At 40.6% G+C, this 25381-nt stretch overlaps 1 long non-coding RNA gene across 2 annotated transcripts; it reads left to right on the top strand.

Annotated features, from left to right (window-relative positions):
* Nucleotides 1–5169: 5169 nt before the first annotated feature.
* LOC147890210 (uncharacterized) lies at nt 5170–8355 on the top strand. Of its 2 annotated transcripts, XR_015542774.1 has the most exons (3): nt 5170–5392; nt 5487–5596; nt 5747–8355. It is a non-coding gene; the product is annotated as an uncharacterized LOC147890210 (long non-coding RNA). The 2 variants fall into 2 exon arrangements; XR_015542773.1 differs by having other exon boundaries at nt 5170–5596.
* Nucleotides 8356–25381: the final 17026 nt, after the last annotated feature.

Raw genomic sequence — 25381 nt, 5'->3', positions numbered from 1 at the left:
AGACCAATGTTCACAGAAAACCAGCAAACTATATACAATGAACCTGTAACATTTTCATTTTCATCCGTAAAAAATATTTTCACAATTTTGTAAAATCTGCAAAATCTTAGGCAATTTAGTTATATTTTAGGTAAATGGTCCACAAATTCTCAGGAAAAACCTTCAAAATTTGAAACCCCCAAGTTTTGTGATTTGTTGAGAAACATGTTTTCTGTGAACACTGGAGTAGATGGGACTTGAAGCATCACCTGGCATAATACCACTGTGCGTTTCAGGAGAGACATTGAGATTGATATCAAGTCTGTATAGTCAACATGCTGCCTTTGTCTTAGAAGTACCACCTGGGAGAGTTGGAGCTTTTATCTTGGATGAACCACATGAGAATATTTGATCAAATGCAACAAAATTGGGCAAAGCTCGAACGATTACTTCTTTGACCAAATTGGTCCAATCGATCCACAGATAAGATAACATGAAGCTTCCAGTTTGCTGATATGACAATATCACATAATATTGTCAGAGAAACTGGTGGGGCGAGCACCTTCCTGCATGACCGTTGTCGAACTTGAAGGAGAGATTTGTAAGAAAACAATACAACGTCTGTGCTCAACAGATAACAGGATCTCGTATGCAAGAGAGAAAAGCAGATAATATGGAGAATAAAAAATTTGATTACTATAAAACTGATACAATAGATGGCGCTGCCTCCCAGCCATGCGCTCCTGTGTGAGAAGTTTCGATGGCATGCTAAAAACAATAGAGGACGGAGGCTGGATGCTAAGGAATCAGGGTTGCTGTAGCCAGTGCTGATGATGGGCTTCCCGAGCTTGCTCTTATATAGCCACTAGTCGTAGTCGGTTAGACCCAATTGGGAGACCGACCCAGTCGGCCCAAAATGGCTGTGGTAGGCCACCGATAACACATTAGAACCGTGGCGCAGAATAGAGCAACTACCCTACGGCGTTCGGCCCAGAGCCATCCGGGATCCTCTGGGGCTCCAAACGGGCCCCGCAACTTGAGAGTGGGCTGCCCTGGGAAATGCTCCGTCTACCCTCAGTGCGGTCAGTCATGGGATGCCTTCCCGCACTTGCATGTAGCCTAGTTGGCAATGTGCCAACTTTATCTAAAGCCGTCCAGCCATCAAGCCACACATGGCCCCCATCTGGTGTCCAAACCAGGACCTATCGGATAACCGAGCTACTCAAATGCCTTCTCCTCATATGGGGGGCTTACAAGTAGAGTTAGCTAGCTTGCACGTAGTTACACGAGAGTGGAGCATTGATATCTAACAAGATTCCATTAAATCTGAGATGCAATAAGGAGTGATCAATCATTCGTCATCTAAGTCCTGCCATCTCAAAGGAGGCATGCCCGGGTGAACAGGCAAGGGATTCGTCAGACAAAATTTGGCATCATCATGGATCACAATAGAGATTATAGGACCCACAGTATGGCCAACAGATAGAGGAAGAGGCTGAAGGCAAAGGCAAGGATTGTTGGCAAGGAAGAGGGAGAAATGAGGGAAAGAGAAAAGATCGTCCAAAGCATCAAAGTCTGAGGGTGGAGGAGGAGGCCTCCGCCATAGCCAACCTTCTTCTTCATCTTCTTCATCTTTTTTGCTCTTCCGCCATAGCCGCTCCTCCTCCTTCATCCATCTATTGCCTTCCTTGTCTAGTTTGTACACTTTTCCCTCCATCTCCTATCACAGCTAGACTGAGAAGGAAGGACGGAGAGGGAGGATCTAGGTTCCTCTCCCTCTTTCCGTAGAGGTCCATGTGAACGAGCTCTAGAGGAGCCTTTGCCCTACTGGCCTCTTTAGGAAAGGGCTACCGATGCTACTTGCCCATCATGCAAGCTTCACATACATCGGGTAGATCTATAATTTCTAGTAGGTCTACAATCATTCCACTTTTATGCATCTTCTTTAAAGAACTAAGGCTTAGATTACCAAACCTCTCATGCCACAGCTTAGTGTTAACATCGGCTCGAGCACTGAAAGCTAAGAGTTCATAGATGTTGTTGTGCCATGTACCTTTACCAATGACCTTTCTTTGAAGATCCAAAATCTGTGCGTCATTCTTATTGAAGTGAACTTTGAGGTCTCGATCCGTGATCATAGAAACGGGCAACAAGTTCCTCTTGATATCTGGCACATAAAGAACATTGGACAACTGTTTAAGAACTCCATCTGACTTGAGAGCAATCGTACCTTTTCCTTTTGCTGGGCATTTTGCATCATTGCTGACTACTACCAGGATGTCATTCCCTACCGGATGTAGAGAGGTATACCAATCCTTCCGACTGGTCATGTGGCGCGATGCACCACTGTCAATAATCCAAGGTTCATCCGCAGGTACATGAACTGCCTCTGTGCAAATCTCCTCAATTGCTACGAACAGCTCTACAGGTACTGCCTGCACGCTGTTGCTGGACTCTTTCTTTACTCCATTCTTCTCATCTACAATCTTCTTCTGGAACTCATTCTGCTTGTGCCGCCCTACCTTGTTGCAATAGAAGCACTTGATCTTCTTCTTTCTCTTTTTATCATTAGAAGAAGATGGGTTACAAGAGTCCTTACCCTTACCTTTCTTTGATCCAGCCGAGAAAGCCGAATCTTCTCTAGTCCTCATCTTTTGATGCATCTCCTTCTCCAGAAGCATTGCACTGAAATCCTCAAAGTTGAGGGGCTGATTTTTGTTTTGCGTATTCAGTGCCGTAACAGGACCGTCGCACTTTGGTGGGAGAATTCATATGCACCTTCGTGCTAGATTCTCACTGGTGATGGTGATGCCAATTGCAGTCATCTGATCGCGCATATTCTTCACCCTGGTGATGAACTTCTCTGCCGTTTTAGACTCAGATAGTTTCCCGTTCGTGATTGGGTCTTCAGATTCTGAATCTGCGTTTGATCCGTGGTCTCGTACTGATTTTTCAAGACCCCCCTGTATATGCCTCCTCCGATGTGGTGACATGTTGAATTAATGCCATGACAGAATCACTTACACTACAGACAATAGAACACAGCGCATCTGCATTTCTTCTTGTCCACGCGAGAATCTCATCCACAGTTGGTACTATCTGTTGTCCTGGATTGGCTGGATTCGGTCTCGCAACGGCTTCACGTCCACCCCAGTAGTAGTATCCCAAAGGTTGTATGTGCTTAGGATGTGGTCTTCATCTTGAACTTCCAGAGTGGATAGTTAGTGCCGTCCAACTTTCCGCTTTCGCCGAACGGTGGGATTCGCAGTCTTATGGGCTGGGCCATCTCTCACAATCTACTCGCAAACAAAAACACACTACCAAATCTTCTTGCTAGAGCCCAAGCTTTGATACCATGTAAGAAAACAATACAACGTGTGTGCTCAACAGATAATAGGATCTCGTATGCAAGAGAGAAAAGCAGATAGTATGGAGAATCAAAAATTTGATTATTGTAAAACTGATACAATAGATGGCGCTACCTCCCAGCCGTGCGCTCCTATGTGAGAAGCTTCGATGGCATGCTGGAAACAATAGAGGCCAGAGGCTGGATGCTAAGGAATCAAGGTTGCTGTAGCCAGTGATGATGATGGGCTTCACAAGCTTGCTCTTATATATCCACCAGTTGTAGTCGGTTAGACCCAATTGGGAGACGACCCAGTCGGCCCAAAATGGTCGACTGGACGGTCCCGAAATAGGCCACCGACCACACGTTAGAACCGTGGCGCAAAATAGAGCAACTAACCTATGGTCTCCGTTCGGCCCAAAGCCATCTGGGATCCATCTGGGGCTCCAAACGGGCCCCGTAACTTGAGAGTGGGCTGCCCCGGGAAATCCTCCGTCTATTCTCAATGCGGTCAGTCATGGGATGCCTTCCCGCACTTGCATGTAGCTTAGTTGGCAGTGTGCCAACTCTATTTGAAGCCGTCCAGCCATCAGGCCACACATGGCCCCCATCTGGTGTCCAAACTAGGACCTACCGGATAATTGAGCTACTTAAATGCCTTTTCCTCATATGGGGGGCTTACAAGTAGAGTTAGCTGGCTCCCGCGTAGTTACATGAGAGTGGAGCATTGATATCTAACAAGATTCCATTAAATCTGAGACACAATAAGGAGTGATCAATCGTTCGACATCTAAGTCCCGCCATCTCGAAGGAGGCATGCCCGGGTGAATAGGCAAGGGATTCGTCAGACGAAATTTGGCGTCATCATGGATCACAATAGAGATTTTAGGACTCACAGTACGGCCAACAGACAGAGGAAGAGGCTGAAGGCGAAGGCAAGGATTATTGGCAAGGAAGAGGGAGAAATGAGGGAAAGAGAAAAGATCGTCCAAAGCATCAAAGTCTGAGGGTGGAGGAGGAGGCCTCTGCCATAGCCGACCTTCTTCTTCATCTTCTTCATCTTTTCCGCTCTTCCGCCATAGCCGCTCCTCCTCCTTCATCCATCTATTGCCTTCCTTGTCTAGTTTGTACACTTTTCCCTCGAGAAGGAAGGACGGAGAGGGAGGAGCTAGGGAGAGGCGGGAAGCGAAGCAAGAGGAAGACAGATAGGTGCCAAAAATTGTACAAATATGGCGAGGAGTACAAGGCGCGGCCTCCTCAATCTCTGTGTTCCTTTAGATGCTTCTAAGGCCCTTTACACACCAAAGGCTGCCCAACGTTGGGCGACCGTTTGGACCAATAAAAAGCCACCATTTGAGGTTTGGGCGGGCACCTCTTTACACATACATCGCCCAAGCTTAGACCTTTTAATCTGACGTGGAGTCCACGCCATGCCCTGAGAAAGGCCTTCCTTGGGCAGCCAAGCTTGGCTGCCCACCGATGGGCAGGGCTGGATTCAGCCAATCACCATCACGATTTGGGTCCCCTCAGCTCCACACCCATCTGGGCACTCATTTTTACAAAAGGGGTTTGTACTTGGGCGGTGTGTAAAAAGGGTGCCCATCCGTGGGCACCCATTTTTTAATGATCTCACAATGGGTAGTCGGTGTGTAACGGGGGGTGCCCATTCCAACCGGCCCATGAATGTTTTTGGGTGCCCACACTTTGGGCACCCTTTGGAGGTGTGTAAACACCCTAGTCCTTGGGAAATGTGTCTCCGAGCCTATCAAAAGCTGCGATAAGACGCTCCCCTGTGGTGAGACTCATCGCCACCGAGTCGACTGTGCCGTTGGAATTGCCCGATTTGCTGTAGATTTGCTTTCATCTTTTGCACAAATCGCAGCTCACATCATCCAGCGTGCGTGCATCTTGCTTCTCCAGCCATAGCTTCTTGCAATCTCTCTCAAATAACCCGTTTCTCGCTCAACTCTGCAATGAGGAAGCCCTGACTGTTCATTTCTCGCTTTCTCGCAATCCCTTCCTCCTCTAACTGTGGCTCTCTCGCTTCGTCTGAAGATTGAAACTCATGTGCGTGTTCTCAGGCAGAGCTCCCGGATTCTGATATCCTTCTCAGGATTCCTTTCTCAGCGCTTCATACCGGCAACCGACTGTCCTTTTGCAGTTAGAATACGATGCCTTCTGGTTCCAGAAAGCGTAAGGCCGCCAAAAAGCCGAAGCAGGATGAAGTTGAGGGAGCTAACGGCCCGCCGGCAGAACTGCAAATCGATTCAGGTACATAGTCGCTCTCTAATGCCCTACCCTTTAACGAGCGTCGTCTCTGTTTGCGAAGCATTTGAACAGGCTTTCATCCCTTACTAGGAAGCAGTTGTCTCTAAGCTAACAGTACGATTATTCACATAAGCCTTTTCATGCAATCAACAGGCGGGAGTATATGCATTCTTTGCCCGGTCAAACGTTCGCAATTTTTATTGAAAGTAGTTTGCTCTTATATTAGTTAAAAGATCCCAAGGGACATCTCATACAAAGCGCTCTGCAGGCGACATCTAGCAACTTTATCAGGTCAACAAACCACTAACCAACCAACATGTGAGGAGATCTCCAAAATAACTTTTTAACATGGTAAATCAAAAACATTAGGGCTGGTAATCAATGCCTCATATCGGGCAGTTCAGATCCGGTGAAGAGTAGAATATCTAATGCTATCCTAGAGGACAGACAAATCTGAGCCAAGGTCCGCTCCAAAGATGGCAGCTTCTTTGGATATGTACTCCATTCCCAAGCTCTTAGCACATTTCGACCTGATACTCCCCACACATTCCGGACCCAAGAAACGTTCGCAATTTTAGGGATTGACATCTAATCCAGTAAATAAGATCACTATCTCCAGCGGGCAATTGGCTGTCGTAATAGTTGTTGTAGCAAGCACATTCTCTTTTCTGGATCTCTAGCTCGTGTTAAAAGTCATCACCAGCTGCACTAGGCATTGATCCCAGAACAATTTGAGCAGATTACGAATGTGAAAGTTTTCCCACTCTGAAGTCCGAAGTGTAAGACCAAGATCAGGTAGTTAAAACGCTTGAAATTTTCCCTGCTGTCTCCATCAGGTCCTAAAATGTAGCAGAAGGTAGATAGGGTGCAACAATGAGCATTTAATGACTATGGCCAGCCAGTGGCACTATCCTTAAAAGTTATAACACTCTCAGATCAAAGTGAGAGAGAAACATCTCTCTGGAAGCAGGCAATGAAGAAGGATCAAGGACAAAGACATTCTAGCAGATCTCAGTTCCTAACCTCATCTTCAGTGTCCAAGGTACAAAGGGAGGAACTATAAGGTAGTAGCCTGTTTGTATAATTGTAATATAAAGAGACAGTAGTATCTATTGCTAAGATACAAAGGGAGGAAATATAAGCTACTAGCCTATGTATAATTGCAATATAAAGAGACAGTAGTATCTACTGCTAAGATACAAAGGGAGGAAATATAAGCTAATAGCCTGTCTATAAGTATGCAGTGTTGCTTTGGATGATCTTTTCTCTTTCCCTCATTTCTCCCTCTTCATTGCCAACAATCCTTGCCATCGCCTTCAGCCTTTTCCTCTGTCTGCTGGCTGTACTGTGAGTCCTAGAATCTCTATTGTGATCCATGATGAAGCCAAATTTCATCCGATGAATCCCTTGCCCATTCACCCGGGCATGCCTCCTTCGAGGTGGCGGGACTTAGATGACGAACAATTGATCGCTTCTTATTGCGTCTCAGATTTAATGGAATCTCTCCTTCAAGCTTGACAGAGGTCATGCACAAAGGTGCTCGCCGCGCAGTTTCTCCGACAATATTCTGTGATATTGTCATATCAGCAACTGGAAGTTTCATGTTATCTTGCCCGTGGATCGGTTGGAGCAATTTTGTCAAAGAAGGGGCTCATGTCGTGAGAGTGTTCGAGCATGAAGTTGCCATGGAGCGAAACATTGATGGCAATCACAGTATCTTCTTGATTCTGATGATACGCCCCAACGACACACTTGTGAAGAGAGCTTTCTTGTCCACAGAATCTGATGGGTCCATCGAAGCACCTCTTCGTTCAACCTTGCCCAATTTTGTTACATTTGATCAAATATTCTCATGTGGTGCGTCCAAGATAAAAGCTCCAACTCTACCAGATGGTACTTCCAAGACAAAGGCAGCATCTCGACCAGACAGACTTGATATCGATCTCGATGTCTCTCCTGAAATGCACAGTGGTATTATGCCAGGTGTTGCTTCAAGTCCCTCTGCTCGCTTCTCTCCTAAAAAGTGACCTGATGGCATGATCATCGATCTCAATGTCCTTGTTGAACGAGAAAGTCTAGGACAAGAAACTTCTCGTTCCTTGGACGCATGCGAGATGAGTAGATATCCTAGTATCACGCAAAACGAAGTTGTCATATTCGAGATTCAAAATGATTCCCAATCAGCTCGTGAAGGCGATCATAAAGACCAGAATCTCCAGATTCAAAACGATTCCCAGTCAGCTCGTAAAGGCGATCATGAAGAGAAGAATCACCAGATTCGTGAATGAATTGAGAAGTTAACGCAGCTTGTCCGCAGGAAAGGGTAGTAAAGATGTTCTGCACAGAACCTCAAGTTTTGGTGCTTCGGTTCGAGATTAGCTGACTTGCAAATTGCAATCTCCTTTCGGAACACCTTCTTGGCAAATTTCATCCGCCCCCCCCCTCTCCATCTCTCTCAATTTACTGTTCGCTCCTCAAAGGTGATCAGGTTCAAGCTTTCCCTTAAGATGTCTTTTTTGGAAATTTCAAAGCCACATGGTAAAATCTCGTTTCTGGAATTACTCTTCGCTCTTGGAAGGCCTTCAAGCTTCTTGGGCCTCAAGACCATGGAGCTCCTGCATATTATTCAACTTGCTTTCGCTTAATACTTATGTATGTACAAGCACACCTTCATCAGTAGCTCTTGCTTGGTTTCAAAGGAATTGGTGAAACTACGAACCATCTACTGTTCCTGTTGTTGGATCTGTATCTGCGAGTGTATGTCGGCCTGTTTAACTTCAAATACAAGAAACCTTCGATCTCTCAACTCTTAGTTTTTTCATGAATACTTTGGGGTATAAAATTGTGGGCCAAGACTTCTGTTTCTACTTTGAAACTTTCTAAAATAGTATTTTTCCATTAATTTTTTTTTCACATATCTACCAATTTACTAAAAGACCATGATAACATACAGTTGGATAACAATATGCTTGAGCGTATGAAAACAGCTTTTTCATTAGGCTTAGATAACAATATGCTTGAGCGTATGAAAACAACTTTTTCATTAGGCTTAGGCATGAGCAAAACCATTTACTAAACATATAATGTAAATTGGATACAAGCAAGCTGTGAATACAATGCGAAGAAAAAATGGCACTTAATTTCATAGAATCTTGGCCATTAATATGGCTTGAGGTTTTGCTTCTCTATGCCACAAGCATATGGACTTGCTGAAGTCAAAGTCCTACAATGTGCATGAGAACATCTAGTTCCATCCTATTTCGAAGCTTATTCTCTATAATATTCTGCATACCAAAACCTTTCACAAATGGCACTGCTAAGCATTGTAGCATTGCAATTTGAGCAATACGAAGAACTTTGGGATACTTTGTAGTGTAGTACTCACTTCTATTAAAGCAAACATCGTGCATCTTTCAAAACTTTGCCTTTCATTAATTAAACCACTATAACATGTTCATCTTCCATGCCCTTTGCTTTATCATAGAACTTTGTTAATGCATCCAAATCTTGTCCACCAAAATTCTTCAAGTCTTTAGATGAAGGAAACATGGCAGGGAACAAAAATACTAAAGCTTCGCAAGACAAATATGTTGTGCAAATTACATTTACATCCCTGCAAAATCCAAGTTGAAACTCAATAGCCTCAAGTAAAGTCACTACCAAGCACACATCTTCCAATGTGAAAACCATAGTACATATCACCCTTCGTGGAGTTCTGTAGAGTCCACCACCATCCATGTTGGGCTCTGAAATCATAGGAAATCCATATCTATCATGGTTGTACATATTTATATTCATAGCTTGAGGAGCAATAAACTCCATCTCTATAATGGTGACTATTCAAACATTAACATTAACACTAGGAATAATAACTACTAGGAACAGGTTCCCATAACATTAGCTAAAAAGCACAATGTGTAAATAAAATTTAAATTTGAAATAGCCATTCACTCTCCTCTTGTAGACAAATAAGAAGAGGTTCAATACCTCGCATACTTTCACAATGACTTTGTTTTTACTTAACCACCTTATTTGATGCACCTTTTCCACAAAGCAGGAACAATCAAACTCTTCTTGTAAACTCAGCAATTTGCATGACCTTTTAATAATAGTGGATTTTTTGAAAAGAGAAGCAATGCCATTCAATGCCACAACAATGTTTCTAAAAGTATGCAGTGTTTCTAAAAGTATGTAAAACACATAAATGTGTTCTTTGACCACACGATGCATAGATATGAAAAAAGGACTGTGTCTTTTTAGTAGAGTTGCCATACCATTGTTTGCTCCAACCATCACTCATGTCCATCTGAACAAAATTTTCTTTGGTCTAAACCATACAAGTTTAGCATACCAACCAATACAGCCTACAAACTTGTAGCAGTTCTGTCCCTGGTTTCTAGCAGACCCAAGAAAGATGTATGTGGCTCATGATCATACAAATATGGGCATAAACAATCATTGCTCTGTCATTGAATAACCTATGGACTCATCCATAAGAATACTGTCAAAAGAAGATTCTAACACTTTCTTTACTGTGCCATTTGAGATGGATCATTGATCTATGATGGAAAAATTGTAGCAGCCTTCTCATTATGATACAAGTCCTTTGGAAAGGAGTGAATTCCACAACTTTACAAGATTTAATGGAGGCCAAGATTTCAAAAAGACCATGTCTTCTTTTGCAATGTAGTAGCTACATTGAAACAAATTTAATGCACCCACATCAACATTTTCTCTTTGCTTATCCGAGCCTTCTTTTAAGGACTTTTTATTATAGTTCAATGAGCAAGAAGCGCAATGGTGTTGGTGAGAGGCTACATGACATCTAATAGCACTTAGCTGAATATTCATAGAACCACATGCCAAATTCACTTCATCTCTTCTTCATTTGCTTAAGATTCTATGAAACATATGACCTTGAGTAGCATCATAGTATACCCAATCAAATGACACACTCCATGCATCATTCCATGAAGCACGTGCATTCTCAATCCGTGCAAGTTCTGCATCATTACTTGCATTTCAACCATCTGAACTCACATCAATAAAGGCATTTGTAGACTTCTTGGATTGTTTTGAGGGATGCAAGATCCTAGTAAAACTAGGAATTACCAGTAGAGTTTTTTTTATTTTGAAAAGGCGTGACTTCTTTGGGAGCCATGGAAACCTACAAAGAAAATATATAGCTAACAATTCATTTTCTACAAGCTCCTCATGTCAAATAATCACAACTAATCCAAAAATATTTAAGACATCAACCATCGATAAGACTACAGCCAGGTTCACAATCTGCAGAGCATTAGTAGAAGGGCAAGATGATTTGCACTCAAAGGAAAAATTGGGCAATTTATTGGTTGGGCCAAGTAGATGAATGACAAACAAAATTAGTCTCAGGATAACTAAAGGGCAACACAAGTTTTCCTACATGGGTGCAAAGATTAGGACTAGGAAATAAACACTCAAAGAGTGTAGGCCTTGAGGTTGCATGCAGAAGGGTTCATAGATAGGCCTACACTGAAAGAGTTTAGGCCTTGAGGTTGCATGCAGAAGGGCTCATGGATAGCACCCAACATAAGAGCGACGTCCAATCACACAGTTCTATTGAAAGCTCACTTAATATGCATACTTTGTAGATTTTAAGCAAAGATGCTTGTGCTTGAAGCCGTAGAGCCTTCAAATTTTTATATCACTCTACCAAGCTAGAGCCTCTTAGATAAGCTGCTTCCGGTTCCATGAACTTTTGAAGTTATGAATCTTTGTCTACTCCGACGTCTTTATTTTGCCATTTCTTGTGTGAGTGGGATCTCAACATCCGGGCCTTCATTTGCAGAGCTGTCTATCTCATTGGATCCGCGACTGCCTGAAACATATGTCTACAAAGCTGCTTGTCATTTCGTGAAGAATTAAAGGAGTTGTGATTTTATGTGTTTTTTTCGTCGTGTCTTTGAAGGAAATTTCTCAAAGGTTTCAAGACCTTCTCATTGATTGCCATGTGGTATTTTGGCTAAGGTTAAGTTTCATAAGGTTCATTTTTGCAAGTAAATGCAAGGGCTGACTAGCTAAGACTCCATCCTTGGATGAGATTTTGGAGTTGTAATAGAAGAGAGATATTTGCAGATTGTCTTGTTGAGTTCGATTATGCAGTGACGCCCATGTTTTGAGACATCTCAGGTTCTAGCGGTCATTGCCGTAAGGCCATGATTTCTTGGATATACCTTATGAAGATCACTTTGGTTGCAGTTTGAGTTGTGTGCGCTCATTTGTGGTTTGCATTGGGTTGTAGTGGATGCTTTACAGGCCATTTGGATGCATTGCGATCCTTGTTGGATACGTTGATAGGCCTAAATTGCCTTGTGAGATGCTTTATTGATGGACGTTTAGTACACAGATGCTATTTTATGCCGAGAGACAGCTTTGACATATTGCAGTGGATGCACAGGTTGTGCTATGATCTTTTGGATGAGACATTATTGATGCTTATGTCCATGGACGGTGTTTGTGCTTGAGGTATTTGGCTCTTATTGGCATTATATTTGTCATTGTTTTGTCATTGTGGGTTGATATTTTTTTTGGGACCAAATTTGCTCATATGGATGCATAGTGTATGCACATGAGTCAGATGCATTTTAATGCTTTGAGCCTTGAGTTTTGGTGACACTATCCTTTATTAAAGCAAACATATTGGGTGCACTTGGTATTTGGTGTGATTTTTCTTTTGTAAATACTAGCATTTGGAATTTTGTTTAAGACATTATTGATGCTTATGTCCATGGACGGTATTTGTGCTTGAGGCATTCGGCTCTTATTAGCATTATATTTGCCATTGTTTTGTCATTGTGGATTGTCATTTTTTTTTGGACCAAATTTGCTCGTATGGATGCAGAGTAGATGCACACTATCCTTTATTAAAGCAAACATATTGGGTGCACTTGGTATTTGGTGTGATTTTTCTTTTGTAAATACTAGCATTTGGAATTTTGTTTAAGACATTATTGATGCTTATGTCCATGGACGGTATTTGTGCTTGAGGCATTCGGCTCTTATTAGCATTATATTTGCCATTGTTTTGTCATTGTGGATTGTCATTTTTTTTGGGACCAAATTTGCTCGTATGGATGCAGAGTAGATGCACATGAGTCAGATGCATTTTAATGCTTTGAGCCTTGAGTTTTGGTGACACTATCCTTCATTAAAGCAAATATATTGGGTGCACTTGGTATTTGGTGTGATTTCTCTTTTATAAATACTAGCATTTGGAATTTTGTTTCATTTGCATCATGACACCCTCTTCCATGTCTGAAAAGGAGTTTTTCAGCATTAAAAAGTTTAATGGGACAAACTTTTCTTTATGAAAATAACAGATAAGAGATGTGCTTATTCAAAAGAAGCAAATTAAACCCTTGGCAGGGATTGAATCTAAGCCTGCAGATATGTTTGATGATGATTGGAATGAGTTGGATGCATTAGCAAAGTCTACTATTAGACTTTCTCTTGCAGAGTCAGTTTATTTCACAGTAGTAAATGAGTAGACTACGGAAGATTTGTGGAAGAAATTGTGTGCTACTTATGAGAAGGAAACTACCTCTAATAAAGTTTACCTCATGAGGAGGTTGTTTGAGCTGCAGATGAAGGAAAGGGTATCCATTGCTTCTCACTTGAATGATATCAATATTATTTTCAGCCAGCTTCACGCTCAGAAGATGAATTTTAATGTGGAGACTAAGGCAATATTTCTCTTATGTTCATTGCCATCCTCATGGAATACCTTTTGTATAGCTGTTAATAACTCTGCACCTGGTGGAGTACTGAAATTTGATGATGTTGTGGGTAGCTTGTTGGTCGAGGAGATTAGAAGGAAGTCTATGGATGGCAACAAGCAGGATGCAATCTTAAATGTGCAAAGGGACAGATCACAGTTTAGGGGGAAGTCCCAAGAAATGTGCAAAGGGACAGATCACAGTTTAGGGGGAAGTCCCAAGAAAGAGGAAAGTATCGTAGCAAATCCAGGGTACGGAACATTGAGTGTTACCAGTGATGCAAATCCAGGTACGGAACAAGCAGGATGCAATCTTAAATGTGCAAAGGAACAGATCACAGTTTAGGGGGAAGTCCCAAGAAATGTGCAAAGGGACAGATCACAGTTTAGGGGGAAGTCCCAAGAAAGAGGAAAGTATCGTAGCAAATCCAGGGTACGGAACATTGAGTGTTACCAGTGTGGCAAGAATGGCCATATGAAAAAGGATTGCTACAAGCTGAAAAGAGAGCAAAAGAATAAGAAAAAGAATGCAAATTGGGGTGCAAATAAGAAGAAAGAGAGTCCAAGGGAGGAAAAAGGAAAGATGAAGATCGAGGAGATTAATGTAGTCATCACTAATGATAGTGACAATGATATTCTCTTCATGTCTAGTCTACTTGCAAACTTGCTCACCACTTCAGATATGATGCATATTCCCAGGATTGTATTTTGAATTTTGGTGCTCATAGGGAATGGTTCTGTACTTATGACAATGGAAAGACAGGTTGTGTGCATCTTGGAAATAACTATGCATGTGACATAGTGGGAGCAAGTGACATAAAGTTTTCTTTTGCAAATGGGTCTGCATTTGTTTTAAAAAATGTGAGACATGTGCCTAAGTTGACCATCAGACATATGTGGTCCCATGCCTACACGGTTATTAGGCGGGGATGAATATTATGTGACATTCATTGATGATGCAACTAGGAAAGTGTGGGCTTATGCTATAGCTTGGAAGAGCGGGTGTTCCACGTATTTCAAAAATGGTTGGCTTTGGCTGAAAATCAGTCAAGTAGAATGTTTAAATTCCTATGGATTGATAATGGTGGAAAGTATATCTCTCATGACTTTCAGCATTTCTGTGATACACATGGGATTAAGAGGGAGCTCACGTTCCCTCGTACTCTAGTTGCAGAACAGATGAACTGTACCATTCAAGAAAGGTTGCAATGTATGCTTTTCAACGCAAGTCTTTTTTGTGGTTTTTGGACTGAGGCAATGAAGACTGCAGTGCATGTGATCAATAGATCACCTAGTAGGAGTTTGGATGGTGGTATTCCTAAAGAGGCATAGAGTGGCAAGAAGACCTCTTACTCTCATTTGTGTATATTTGGGTGTGAGGCATATGCACATGTGCCAAAAGAGCTTCGGAAGAAGCTAGATCCTAAGTCTAGAAAATGCATCTTTCTGGATTATGATGAAATTGGAGAGATGGGCTATCGTCTTTGGAATCCAGAAGACCTCTTACTCTCATTTGTGTATATTTGGGTGTGAGGCATATGCACATGTGCCAAAAGAGCTTCGGAAGAAGCTAGATCCTAAGTCTAGGAAATGCATCTTTCTGGATTATGATGAAATTGGAGAGATGGGCTATCGTCTTTGGAATCCAGAAGCAAAGAAAATCATACGAAGCCATGATGTGGTATTCAATGAGAAGAAAGTGGAGAGATTGGCTACGTCTTTGGAATCCAGAAGCAAAGAAAATCATACGAAGCCATGATGTGGTATTCAATGAGAAGAAGATGCATAAGACACCCGTGAGGGATGTGGAAATGAAGAGAATCACTTTTCAGGATGTGAATCCACCCGCATATGTTGATAGATAGACAACAAGCTGTACATGCAGCAAATATGCAAGAAATGGTGTCACCAGGTACTCCCACAGGTACACAATCAAGGGCAGATGATGGATCATCTATTAGTGGCAATGATGAGCCAAATGTGGCTGATATGCAGGCAGACAGCAAGCTGAAACGCCCTTGAGAAGAACATCTAGAGTATCTAGACTGCCTGAGAGATTTGTTCAAGGGGTAGACTATGTGATGCTTACTGATTGAGGGGAGCCTTTTTGCTACAGAGAGGCTATGATACATGAGGATCATCACAAGTGGGAGTATGCTATGCAATCAAAGATGAGTTCACTCATAAAGAATAAGACTTGGGACTTGGTTTCTTTGCCAGATGGAAAGAAAGCATTGCCATGTAAATGGGTCTACAAGATGAAGTTCACAGGTGATGATGGGCCTAAGTACAAGGCCCGTTTGGTTGCTAAAGAAGAGAAGGGTGTGGAATTTGATGAGATATTCTCTCCGATTGTGAAGATGACCACACTTAGATGAGTACTTAGACTTGTGGCAATAGAGGATATGGAATGCAGATGGATGTCAAGACAACTTTCTTGCATGGGAATTTGCATGAGAAAATTTACATGATACAGTCAGAAAGCTTTGAAGAAAAGGGCAAAGAGTATTTGGTTTGCAAGCTGAAAAAGAGTCTCTATGGCCTTAAGTAAGCACCTAGAGAATGGTATCACAAGTTTAATGCTTTCATTCGGTCCCAGGGTTTTAGAAGAAGTGAGATTGATCACTGCCTCTACACTAAAAGGGCTCTGGATAAGAGCCTGATACTCCTGGCACTTTATGTGGATTATATGTTATTGGCTAGCAAGAACACTTATGAGCTTGATGCACTGAAGGCCAAGTTGCATAAGGCCTTTAACATGAAGAATTTAGGACATGTAGGTCATATTCTTGGTATGCGCATCACGTGTGACCGGAGTAGAAAACTCCTTTGGCTTTCACTGAAGGAGTATGTTACAAAAGTGTTGCAAGATTTCAATATGGAGGGGGGGAAGGCAGTAAGTACGCCATTGCCTCCATATGTGAAACTAAGTCAGGTAGATAGTCCCAAATCAGATGAGGAGAGGGCCATGATGACCAAGGTTCCTTATGCATCAGCGGTTGGGAGTCTTATGTATGCTATGATAGCTACTAGACCGAACATTGCATTTGCAGTGGGAGTTGTTAGCCGGTATATGGCTAATCCATGAAAGAAGCATTGGGAGGCAGTTAAGTGTATCATGAGATATATGAAGGGTACCAAGGAGGTGTGTATCTGCTTTGGCAGAGGAGAGATGCATATATTTGGGTACACATATTTCGGTTATTTAGGACATGTGAAAGCCATAGAGGGTTGCAAGGAGGCTATATGGATTGATTGGCTAGTGAGAGATTTGGGGATTCATACAGGTGTACTGACATTGCATGGTGATTCTATGAGTGCTATTCAACTAGCACGGAATCCAGTCTTTCATGCAAAGACCAAACACATTGAGGTCAGATACCATTTTATCAGGGAGGTACTTGAGGACAAGCACATAGTGCTTGTCAAGGTTCATACAGATGATAACCCTGTAGATATGCTAACAAAGAGTCTAGGCGGTTTGAGTATTGTCATGTATTGATGGGTATTGGATAGTATGATCATTGGTTGTTCTCCCTTAAATGCACATTGGCCTTTAAGTGGGAGGTTGTGGGGGTTAAAGGCCACTGTACCTGAACCGTAGTTATGTACAATACTCAAACACACATATATATGGATGAAATAGAAGATTAGGGTGTTCATACAGATGATAACCCTAGTTATGTACAATACTCAAACACACATAGTGCTTGTCAAGGTTCATACAGATGATAACCCTGTAGATATGCTAACAAAGAGTCTAGGCGGTTTGAGTATTGTCATGTATTGATGGGTATTGGATAGTATGATCATTGGTTGTTCTCCCTTAAAGGCACATTGGCCTTTAAGTGGGAGGTTGTGGGGGTTAAAGGCCACTGTACCTGAACCCTAGTTATGTACAATACTCAAACACACATATATATGGATGAAATAGAAGATTAGGGTGTTCTGCACCCACCAAAACTTGTCTCTGAAGCTCCCTTTCTCCCTCAGCTTCTGTTGTGTCCTCACACATACTGCATTACTACATCTTTCTCTATGGATAGGATTCCAATACTACACAAATACCTTTATATAATTAGTGGATTCCTTTTTAGTGTCCACATTTGACAATGCAACATATAGCCAAATGGGGTATATATCATCACTCGGCCTCACCAAAATGAAATCATTTTGTTTCGCATCCACATATGGTTTGAATTCTTCTCTTGTCTTATTACATGGAGGGCCACAGTAATGGTCCTCTAGGTCTTCCAAGCCCATAGTCTCATCATCTTCTATGTCCACTCCAAGATTAACCAAGCTATCTTTCCATTGGCTCTTTGGCCAAAAGTCATGACTAAGTTTCTCATGCTGTACAGTGGGCTTCTCCATGCAAGAAATCAATGTCTCCCAATGCTGAATGACAGGTGCTATCCACTTTGAGTATGAATCCTCGCCTATGTTGTTACCAAGATGAGATCTCCAGTATTCCACATGCTTCTTGATTCCCAAAATTATAACATCTTTATCATTCAAGTATGTTCTTATAGGAACAACATTGGGAATTCTTGATGGTAGCATTGCTCTACCTTCTACATCAAGTTTCCATAATTGAATACCTTCTAGTGGCTTCCATTGACGTGATTTTGGATGCATCATATATTGGAACACTGGATCACCATCATTCATGGAAAACCAAAGCTGCAATGGTTTTGAATGACCCACTAATGCCTCTTTTCCTTCGCACAAGTATCCCTTTACAAAATTTTTGAAATCAGGAACCTCTTGAATTACAAATGGGGATGGATGAGAGGTTTGGCATTAATTAAAGGATTGCATCAGATGAAGAAATGTGAAAGTACAAGTCATTCTTAGTTTCTCTTAGAATCTTCTAAACAATGCATTGATGTCCTCATGTGTATGTCCCACCATCAAGAATCCTATTTGGATCATTTGAAAGACTCCACGTGCAACAACAAGGGAAAAGAATGCAAACAAGTATCTATTTTTATTCTCAAAACCACAGTTGTCTACCTATAAAAGTAGTACTCGTGGAAGTTGCTTGTACTTGAGTCTACTAGATGAAGTTATCCTTGAACTTGTTGTAGCCTCAATGCCATATTTATTTCGTTCTCCTTTTGAAAGTCCATCTTTACTCATGTGGCAATCTAATGCATCTCTAGACATCAATGCAGAGAATAGATCTTGCCTTCTACTACCATGCTTGTTTGAAAGATCACCATACATGTGCTTGGCTAACCTCTCAAGGTTTTGCAAACATAGTGACAACAAAACAATAGTGAAGTTAGGGTAATTCTTCCAATACTATAAAGAGAAGTTTCCATATGCCAATTACCCATGTCCATGAGTGAGCATCTTTGTTAAAGCTACAAGAAGTTGCATGATATGATTCAATGATTTTGGTATAGGTTGTAGCCTTGATATGCAAGTCTTCATTTAATCCATCTTGTCGTGAATGATGCAATTATTTTGCTTTGGGTCCAATCTGAAGACAACCTCCATGCATAATATAGGCTTCTGTAAGACATTTGCTACAAACTGTGTGCTCATCTCTTTAGTAGCAATCGTTCCCTCTCACTTTCTATCTTTGTTCTTTCTAGCTTCATTTTCAGTTCAGAGAAAATGTCGCACTTGGAGAATGTGCTCGTCTTTAATCGACTAACTTGTTTGAATATAGTTCTCCATAATCTGCTAAATTTTGACCTTGACAAAGGCTTGTACTTTAACCTATCCACTATTTTGTTGACTTCTTGCCAAATATCCGCTTGCTTATATATGGACAGGATGACCATTTGTGTCTCACATTCGCCTGCCATCATTGCATGACTTTTATGGGGCATTTTATATGCATTATACTCAACAAACAATTGAATCACAGATTTCTCAACCTCCACATGCCTCATTCTATTTCATATTATCTCCTTATTTCCATGCATAGAAATTTGCACTTCAAGATCATATTGTTTCTTATACCTATAGAAATTTGTCTTTAGAATTCTCTGTATTGTGTACCAAGCCTTGCAACAAACATTCATCTTTCCTATGAAGAACATCAATCCACTTGTATGGCCCTCAACCCTCTTGGATGTTTGTAGGTTGTTGTAAATGTGATTCACACGATCAACAAAACATTGACTCCAGTATTCTTATCACACGTTCAAAACCATTTCTCGATCAGCAACTTGACAACAACGTCCTTTACAACAATCAATACGTGCAACCCTTTGGATAGCCCTGGGGGTAGTCTTCATGGGCAATCGTGTTTCACTTTCATTATTTTCCTTGAAATTCCTATTCAACATCTTATATGGACATTTCTTTTTGAGATGTTTGATGTTTGCCCCATGTAAGTCATCAGTAGGAAGGAAAAACTATGCAATATTGTCCTCATTTTCAAAAGGTTCTCTTAGCAACAACAACCTACTTTCATCCTCGAATGTAAGTTGTTCAATTATCCATTTTAGCAATTTCACTTGAAGACCATCCTCTATAGATTGATTACTAGCACCATCTTGCATAATCACTTGAGAAGTGGCTTTCCCCATGTGATCATCTTCTAACTTTTTAGAATCAATTGCTTCATATGGATTCACGAAGTATGTGACCTTCCAAATGTTGTGACCATAAGAATACTTTTCTCCCCAACCAATCATCTCTACTTTCCATTTTTATTTCCTCTAGTATCATGTTACAAGCCGGTCCTTGCATAGGCCCTTAAACAAGAAAAATGATTTAAAAAATCAGCCATTGAAGCTAACCACTTCTGATAAGAAACAGTTTATACATAATCCAATCCTTTATAATGAGAGTATGTGCATGCCCACAAATCTAAAGGTCGTGTCATAACATTTGGTATATGTGTGCTAGTGCCTGAGGTTGCCACTGATAAGGGTTGTATTGCATTAGAGTGCCAATGCACAATACTACCAAGTGCCTCTTTGACATGGGATGCAACCATGTTAGGGTAAGGAAGCTTAACATCAAAAGGATGTATAGGGGACATCAATAGATACTGATATCACCACATTCCCTAATGGTTGGAAGTGGCAAGAACCATTTGGATCAACTGAAATAATTGTCCCTTCTGCTACCTTCAATCCATCCTTTAGTAGAAAAACTTTGCATTCTGGCTCATATTGTGCCATGCCCATAATTGATAATACCCAAATTCAGATAACGGTTACTTTTTAAAACTCTCTCTCTCTCTCTGTGGCTCAAATTTTAAGAGGGGAGGGGTCTCTTCTTACTCACTAGAACATGCTAAGAGTTTTCAAGTCATCCTTGGGTTGCTTTATAGTTCATGGAATGTGTGTGTTTATATCAGAGTATTGGGAGTTGTGCTCTGGTTGTGTGCCTTTCTAAGTGCCCTTCATCACAGTGGATTTGAAAATATAAAAAAATCCAGATTCCAATAAATGAAAATTGACCTTGGTTCAATTTGAGCATGTAGATTTGACCAATATGTATGCCTATGAGTGGTATTGTGTGTCTTTTATTAAGATCTCATGGTAGTGTGCACGCGTGCAAACATAGACATACACAAACACACATTAATAATAGAAAAAAACTTGATTAATAAATGTATCTCACACTTACAGACACTTATTTCTTTACACATGAACACACACACATGAATAATTCCTCAACTATGAATTATTCTTTTATGTACCCTCCCCTGAAATCTTCCCTTTACACTTTCTTTTTAATCACAATACTACCAAGTGCCTCTTTGACATGAGATGCACCCATGTTAGGGTAAGGAAGCTTAACATCAAAAGGTTGTATAACAGACATCAATAGATACTAATAATATCACCCCATTCCCTAATGGTTGGAAGTGGCAAGAACCATTTGGATCAACTTAAATAATTGTCACTTCTGCTACCTTCAATCCATCCTTTAGTAGAAAAACTTTGCATTCTGGATCATATTGTGCCATGCCCATAATTGACAATACCCAAATTCAGATAACGGTTACTTTTTAAAACTCTCTCTCTCTCTCTCTCTCTCTCTCTCTCTCTCTCTCTCTCTAATTTTAAGGGGGGAGGGGTCCCTCATTACTCATTAGAACATGCTAAGAGTTTTCAAATCATCCTTGGGTCAGTTTACTTTCTATGGTGTGTGTTTATGTTGAGGTATTGGGGGTCGCGCCCTGGTTGTGTGACTTTCTAAGTACCCTTCACAGTGGATTTGAATATATATAAAAATTCAAACTCCAATCAATGAAAATTAACCTTGGGTCAATTTGAGCATGTGCATTTGACCAATGTGTGTGCCTATGAGTGGTACTGTGTGTCTTGCATTAAGATCGCATGGTCACGTGTGTGTGTGTATACACACACACAAAAGAAAAAAACATGTATCTCACACACATAGACACTTAGTTCTTTACACACAAACACACACACACACATGAATACTTCCTCAACTATGAATTATTCTTTTATGTACCCTTCTGAAATCTTCCCTTTACACTTTCTTTTTAACCACCCCACATACCAAGCCCACTAATTGTCCCATACCTCCTCTAATCCCTTCTCAACCCATGCACTCATTCGCTCCTTACTCCACTTGTGACTTACTTTACTTATGTCTTAAAAAAAATAAAATTATCTAAGAATCCATATGGTTGTCTATATGCCTAGGTAAAGCGATAACAAGCCGGGGAAAATAGGCATTACCTATCTACCCAAATGTAACTATGATATGCTAACACCTACTTTGTTTGGATGGTGGCAGGTAAGTGGACCATGACGACCTTAGAACCTGGACTGCTTAAGGGTTTGACATCATTTTTCAATATTATGTTTGTCAAACTCAATATTATTAAAAATTCTTGATTTTAATTGAAATTTTCACAAACTCTAGTTGCATTTTTCAACTTATATGTCTCAAATATTTTCTCCTTATATGTTTCTCTTTTTAATCCGATTGATGGAATTAATTGTGTGGTTCAATTATTGATGTGACTTTTTAACTAAACATACACTTTGATTTTTCAACTAGCCTTTGGTCAGGCTAGTTCCATACAATTATTTCACATCCATTGGATAATTCTTTAACATGGATAATCCCTAGTCATGTTGTGATCTGCCTTATTTTTTAGTAACTTTTATATCTATTTTACAGAAGTGGTTTACGCAAATTTTATACAAGGTTGCCCTTGAAATCATGCTCTCTTCTCTATCTTGTAAATTTTTATTGACTCTTTCTAGCACAGCCTTCTTTGTCATTACCAAAGGAAGATGATGTTGGCATTCCACACTTCCATCTGGTATTGTTTGTGGAAGATGAGTCTGTGGTAATGCATGATCATCAAGGATTTGCTTTAATGTTGTAGCTGCATTTCTATTGCTTCTTTTTCCTTTAAGCTTGTAGGCATTTCCATTAATTTTATGAACCACTTTGTCTTTTACCTCTGCCCAGATAGTCCAATATGTACCATATGATAGTCCAGTTAACCATTGATATCCTCGATTACATATTGATGTCCCATTAACCATGGGTTTCAATTTGGGTTTACAGTGTCTTGTCCTCGAGTCCTTATCACCTTGATGAAGAAAACAAGAAAACTCTTGAAGAAGATAGTTATTAGTCCATGAAGACCTCTACAAAGTCCATTATGTCCTTTATAGTGACCTTGCTTGCTAGTCAGTCGTAGCGGTCTCTCCAAAGCTTACAGAGATTCCATAGGTTGTTTTGTGCATTCATCAGTCTTTCCCGCTTCACGTGCAATCGGTCAGGACCCCATCCAAGTACACACTTTGACGTTATACTTCACCCAGTCTGTATTGTGCACAATCTTCTCTGCTACATGTGATAGCAAAGTTTGGATGTCCCGAATCACCCCAATGTGGAAAACTAGGTTGGGGTTTTGGGAAGACACTCATGGATGAGGGCATTCCATTTAGAATCTGTTTGAAAAAAAAGAACCAAATACGGCTAAGGAGCAAAAGAAAAAAGAGGTGGAGGATAAGAAGAAGAAGAGAGATGACAAAGAGGAAAGAAAGAGAGGAAAAGAGAGAATGAAAGAGAGGAAAAGAGAGGGGAAAAGAGAGGAAGAAGAGGAAAAAGAGAAAAAGAGAGGAAAAGAAAGAAGGAAAGATGGAATGAAAGAGAGGAGAAAAGAGGGGAAAAGAGAGAAGGAAAGAGAGGAAAAGAAAGGGGGAAATTAAGGAAAGGAGAGAAGGAAAAGAGAGAGTCTTATTGAGACTAAGTTATGGCCAAAATAAGACTCGCTATCCAAGCCCTTGAAGCACTTGAGGGGCTGCACTAGCACAACCCCTAGCTAGGCTTGGGGGGCTTGGACAGCCAATCTTATTTTGGCCATAACTTGGTCAATATGACTCAAATATGGTTATGTTTGTAGTCAAAATGATCTCTGTGATATGAAAAAAGCCATTTCTCATGTTATAGTTTTAAAGTTCTACATATTTAAAAAGTTTTTGTTTCATAAGAGCTTGAACTTATCATGCTACACATGGACATAATGTTTTGCCAACCATCATTGTATATCAATAGTTTGAACATGTATACTTAGTAGTTATTAATAATCAATAATTCCAACAAAATACTAATCAATGATACTAAAAAGGCATCATTATTAGCTTCACATGAAGTGGAAGATTGTCCTAAATAAAGACAAAAAAGGGAGCCCCAGACCAACACAATCCCTAGCTAAGCTCTAGGGGTTCCATCTCATAAGTTTATTCTTCCTCATGGTGACATGAAGGTGATCCATAATTGGTGTCCGTAATGGTTATAAGGTGATCAATGATTTATTGGTTGTATTATTACACATTTTACTCATGTGCATTAATTATCCTTACTATCATATTAATTAGTCGTTCCTTGATCATATGGATAGCAAAAATTCAGCGAGCTACATAAAGTTATTTCAGCCTCTAGAGGGAATTCAATAGAAGGAGCTTTGTGGGTCCCCCAATTTTATTTCTTTTTTGTTCACTACATGAAATCCTTACTTTGAGGCTCAAATAAAGATAACAAGAGAACCCTTAAGCTCACAAATGTGTAATCTTTAGTGTTCCTTTTCATGTCTTTTCCATTCACAACTCAAAAAAAGCTCGCAAAAAAAATGCAAAAGCTCACATGCAAAGCTCGCAAAAAAATATCCCCCTATGGAGACACACATGTCTATCTAGCAACTCATCACTAATAGCCAGAGCACACCAGTGACCAATAAGTGAGACATCTAGTTATCTCATCACACATTCTTAGATATAGTTATTCTTAGTGCCCACATATATGAGCCACACTTATTCTATTTTGTGTCCAAGGATATCACTAGACTACTCATTGCTGCCACCACTAGTCTAGAGAAATGGTGATAGGCAAAGAGTCCATCCAAGTCAAGTTGCTTGCAAACCAAGGGGTTGAAAATATCACTACTAGGGTTGCTACAACCAATGCAGTGACAAAGTCATGGCAACTCCAATTCCTCTTATGCTACTACCTCTCACCAAATAGTGACTCCAAAGGCCTTGGATGAGATCTTCATTTGACAAAGGTTAGAGTGGATGAGGTGAGAGAGGTTGTGGAGGACTGAGACTATGGCTAGAAGAAGCTAGAAGCTATGATACCATGTTAGAAATTGAAAGGCATTCATCATACATGCAACAACACACACAAAGGGAGTAAAAGAAGAAGCGTTCTTGTTCTTCTAATCAATTGCTGAAAAAAGCAAGTGTGCTAGTGCACAAGAAGATGTGAGGTAGTCACAAAGAGAAAAAGTAAGTAATAATCATTCCAACAAACAAGTGCAACAACAAAGTAGAGTTACCAACATACATTAAAGGATAGAAGAAAAGGCAACAATGTAGCAAGCAATACATAGTTAACTAGAAAGGTAGCAACCAATGACACTTTGTTAGACACAGTGTTCCATTCTCTAAAGTAGTACAACTACTACTGCTACATCATTTAGAGACATGCTCTTTAGTGACCCTCCTTTGTGCTTAACAATAACAAGTGTTCTTGAAAAGGATCGAATGGATAAATAGGAGTGTGCT

Source organism: Dipteris shenzhenensis, chromosome 19 (genome assembly GCF_047967505.1).
Source record: "Dipteris shenzhenensis isolate YYH24624 ecotype China chromosome 19, Dip_SZ_1.0, whole genome shotgun sequence".
NCBI classification, from domain to species: domain Eukaryota; kingdom Viridiplantae; phylum Streptophyta; class Polypodiopsida; order Gleicheniales; family Dipteridaceae; genus Dipteris; species Dipteris shenzhenensis.
The sequence above is the reverse complement of the archived record's forward strand: the minus strand, read 5'-3'. Positions and strand labels throughout refer to the sequence as shown.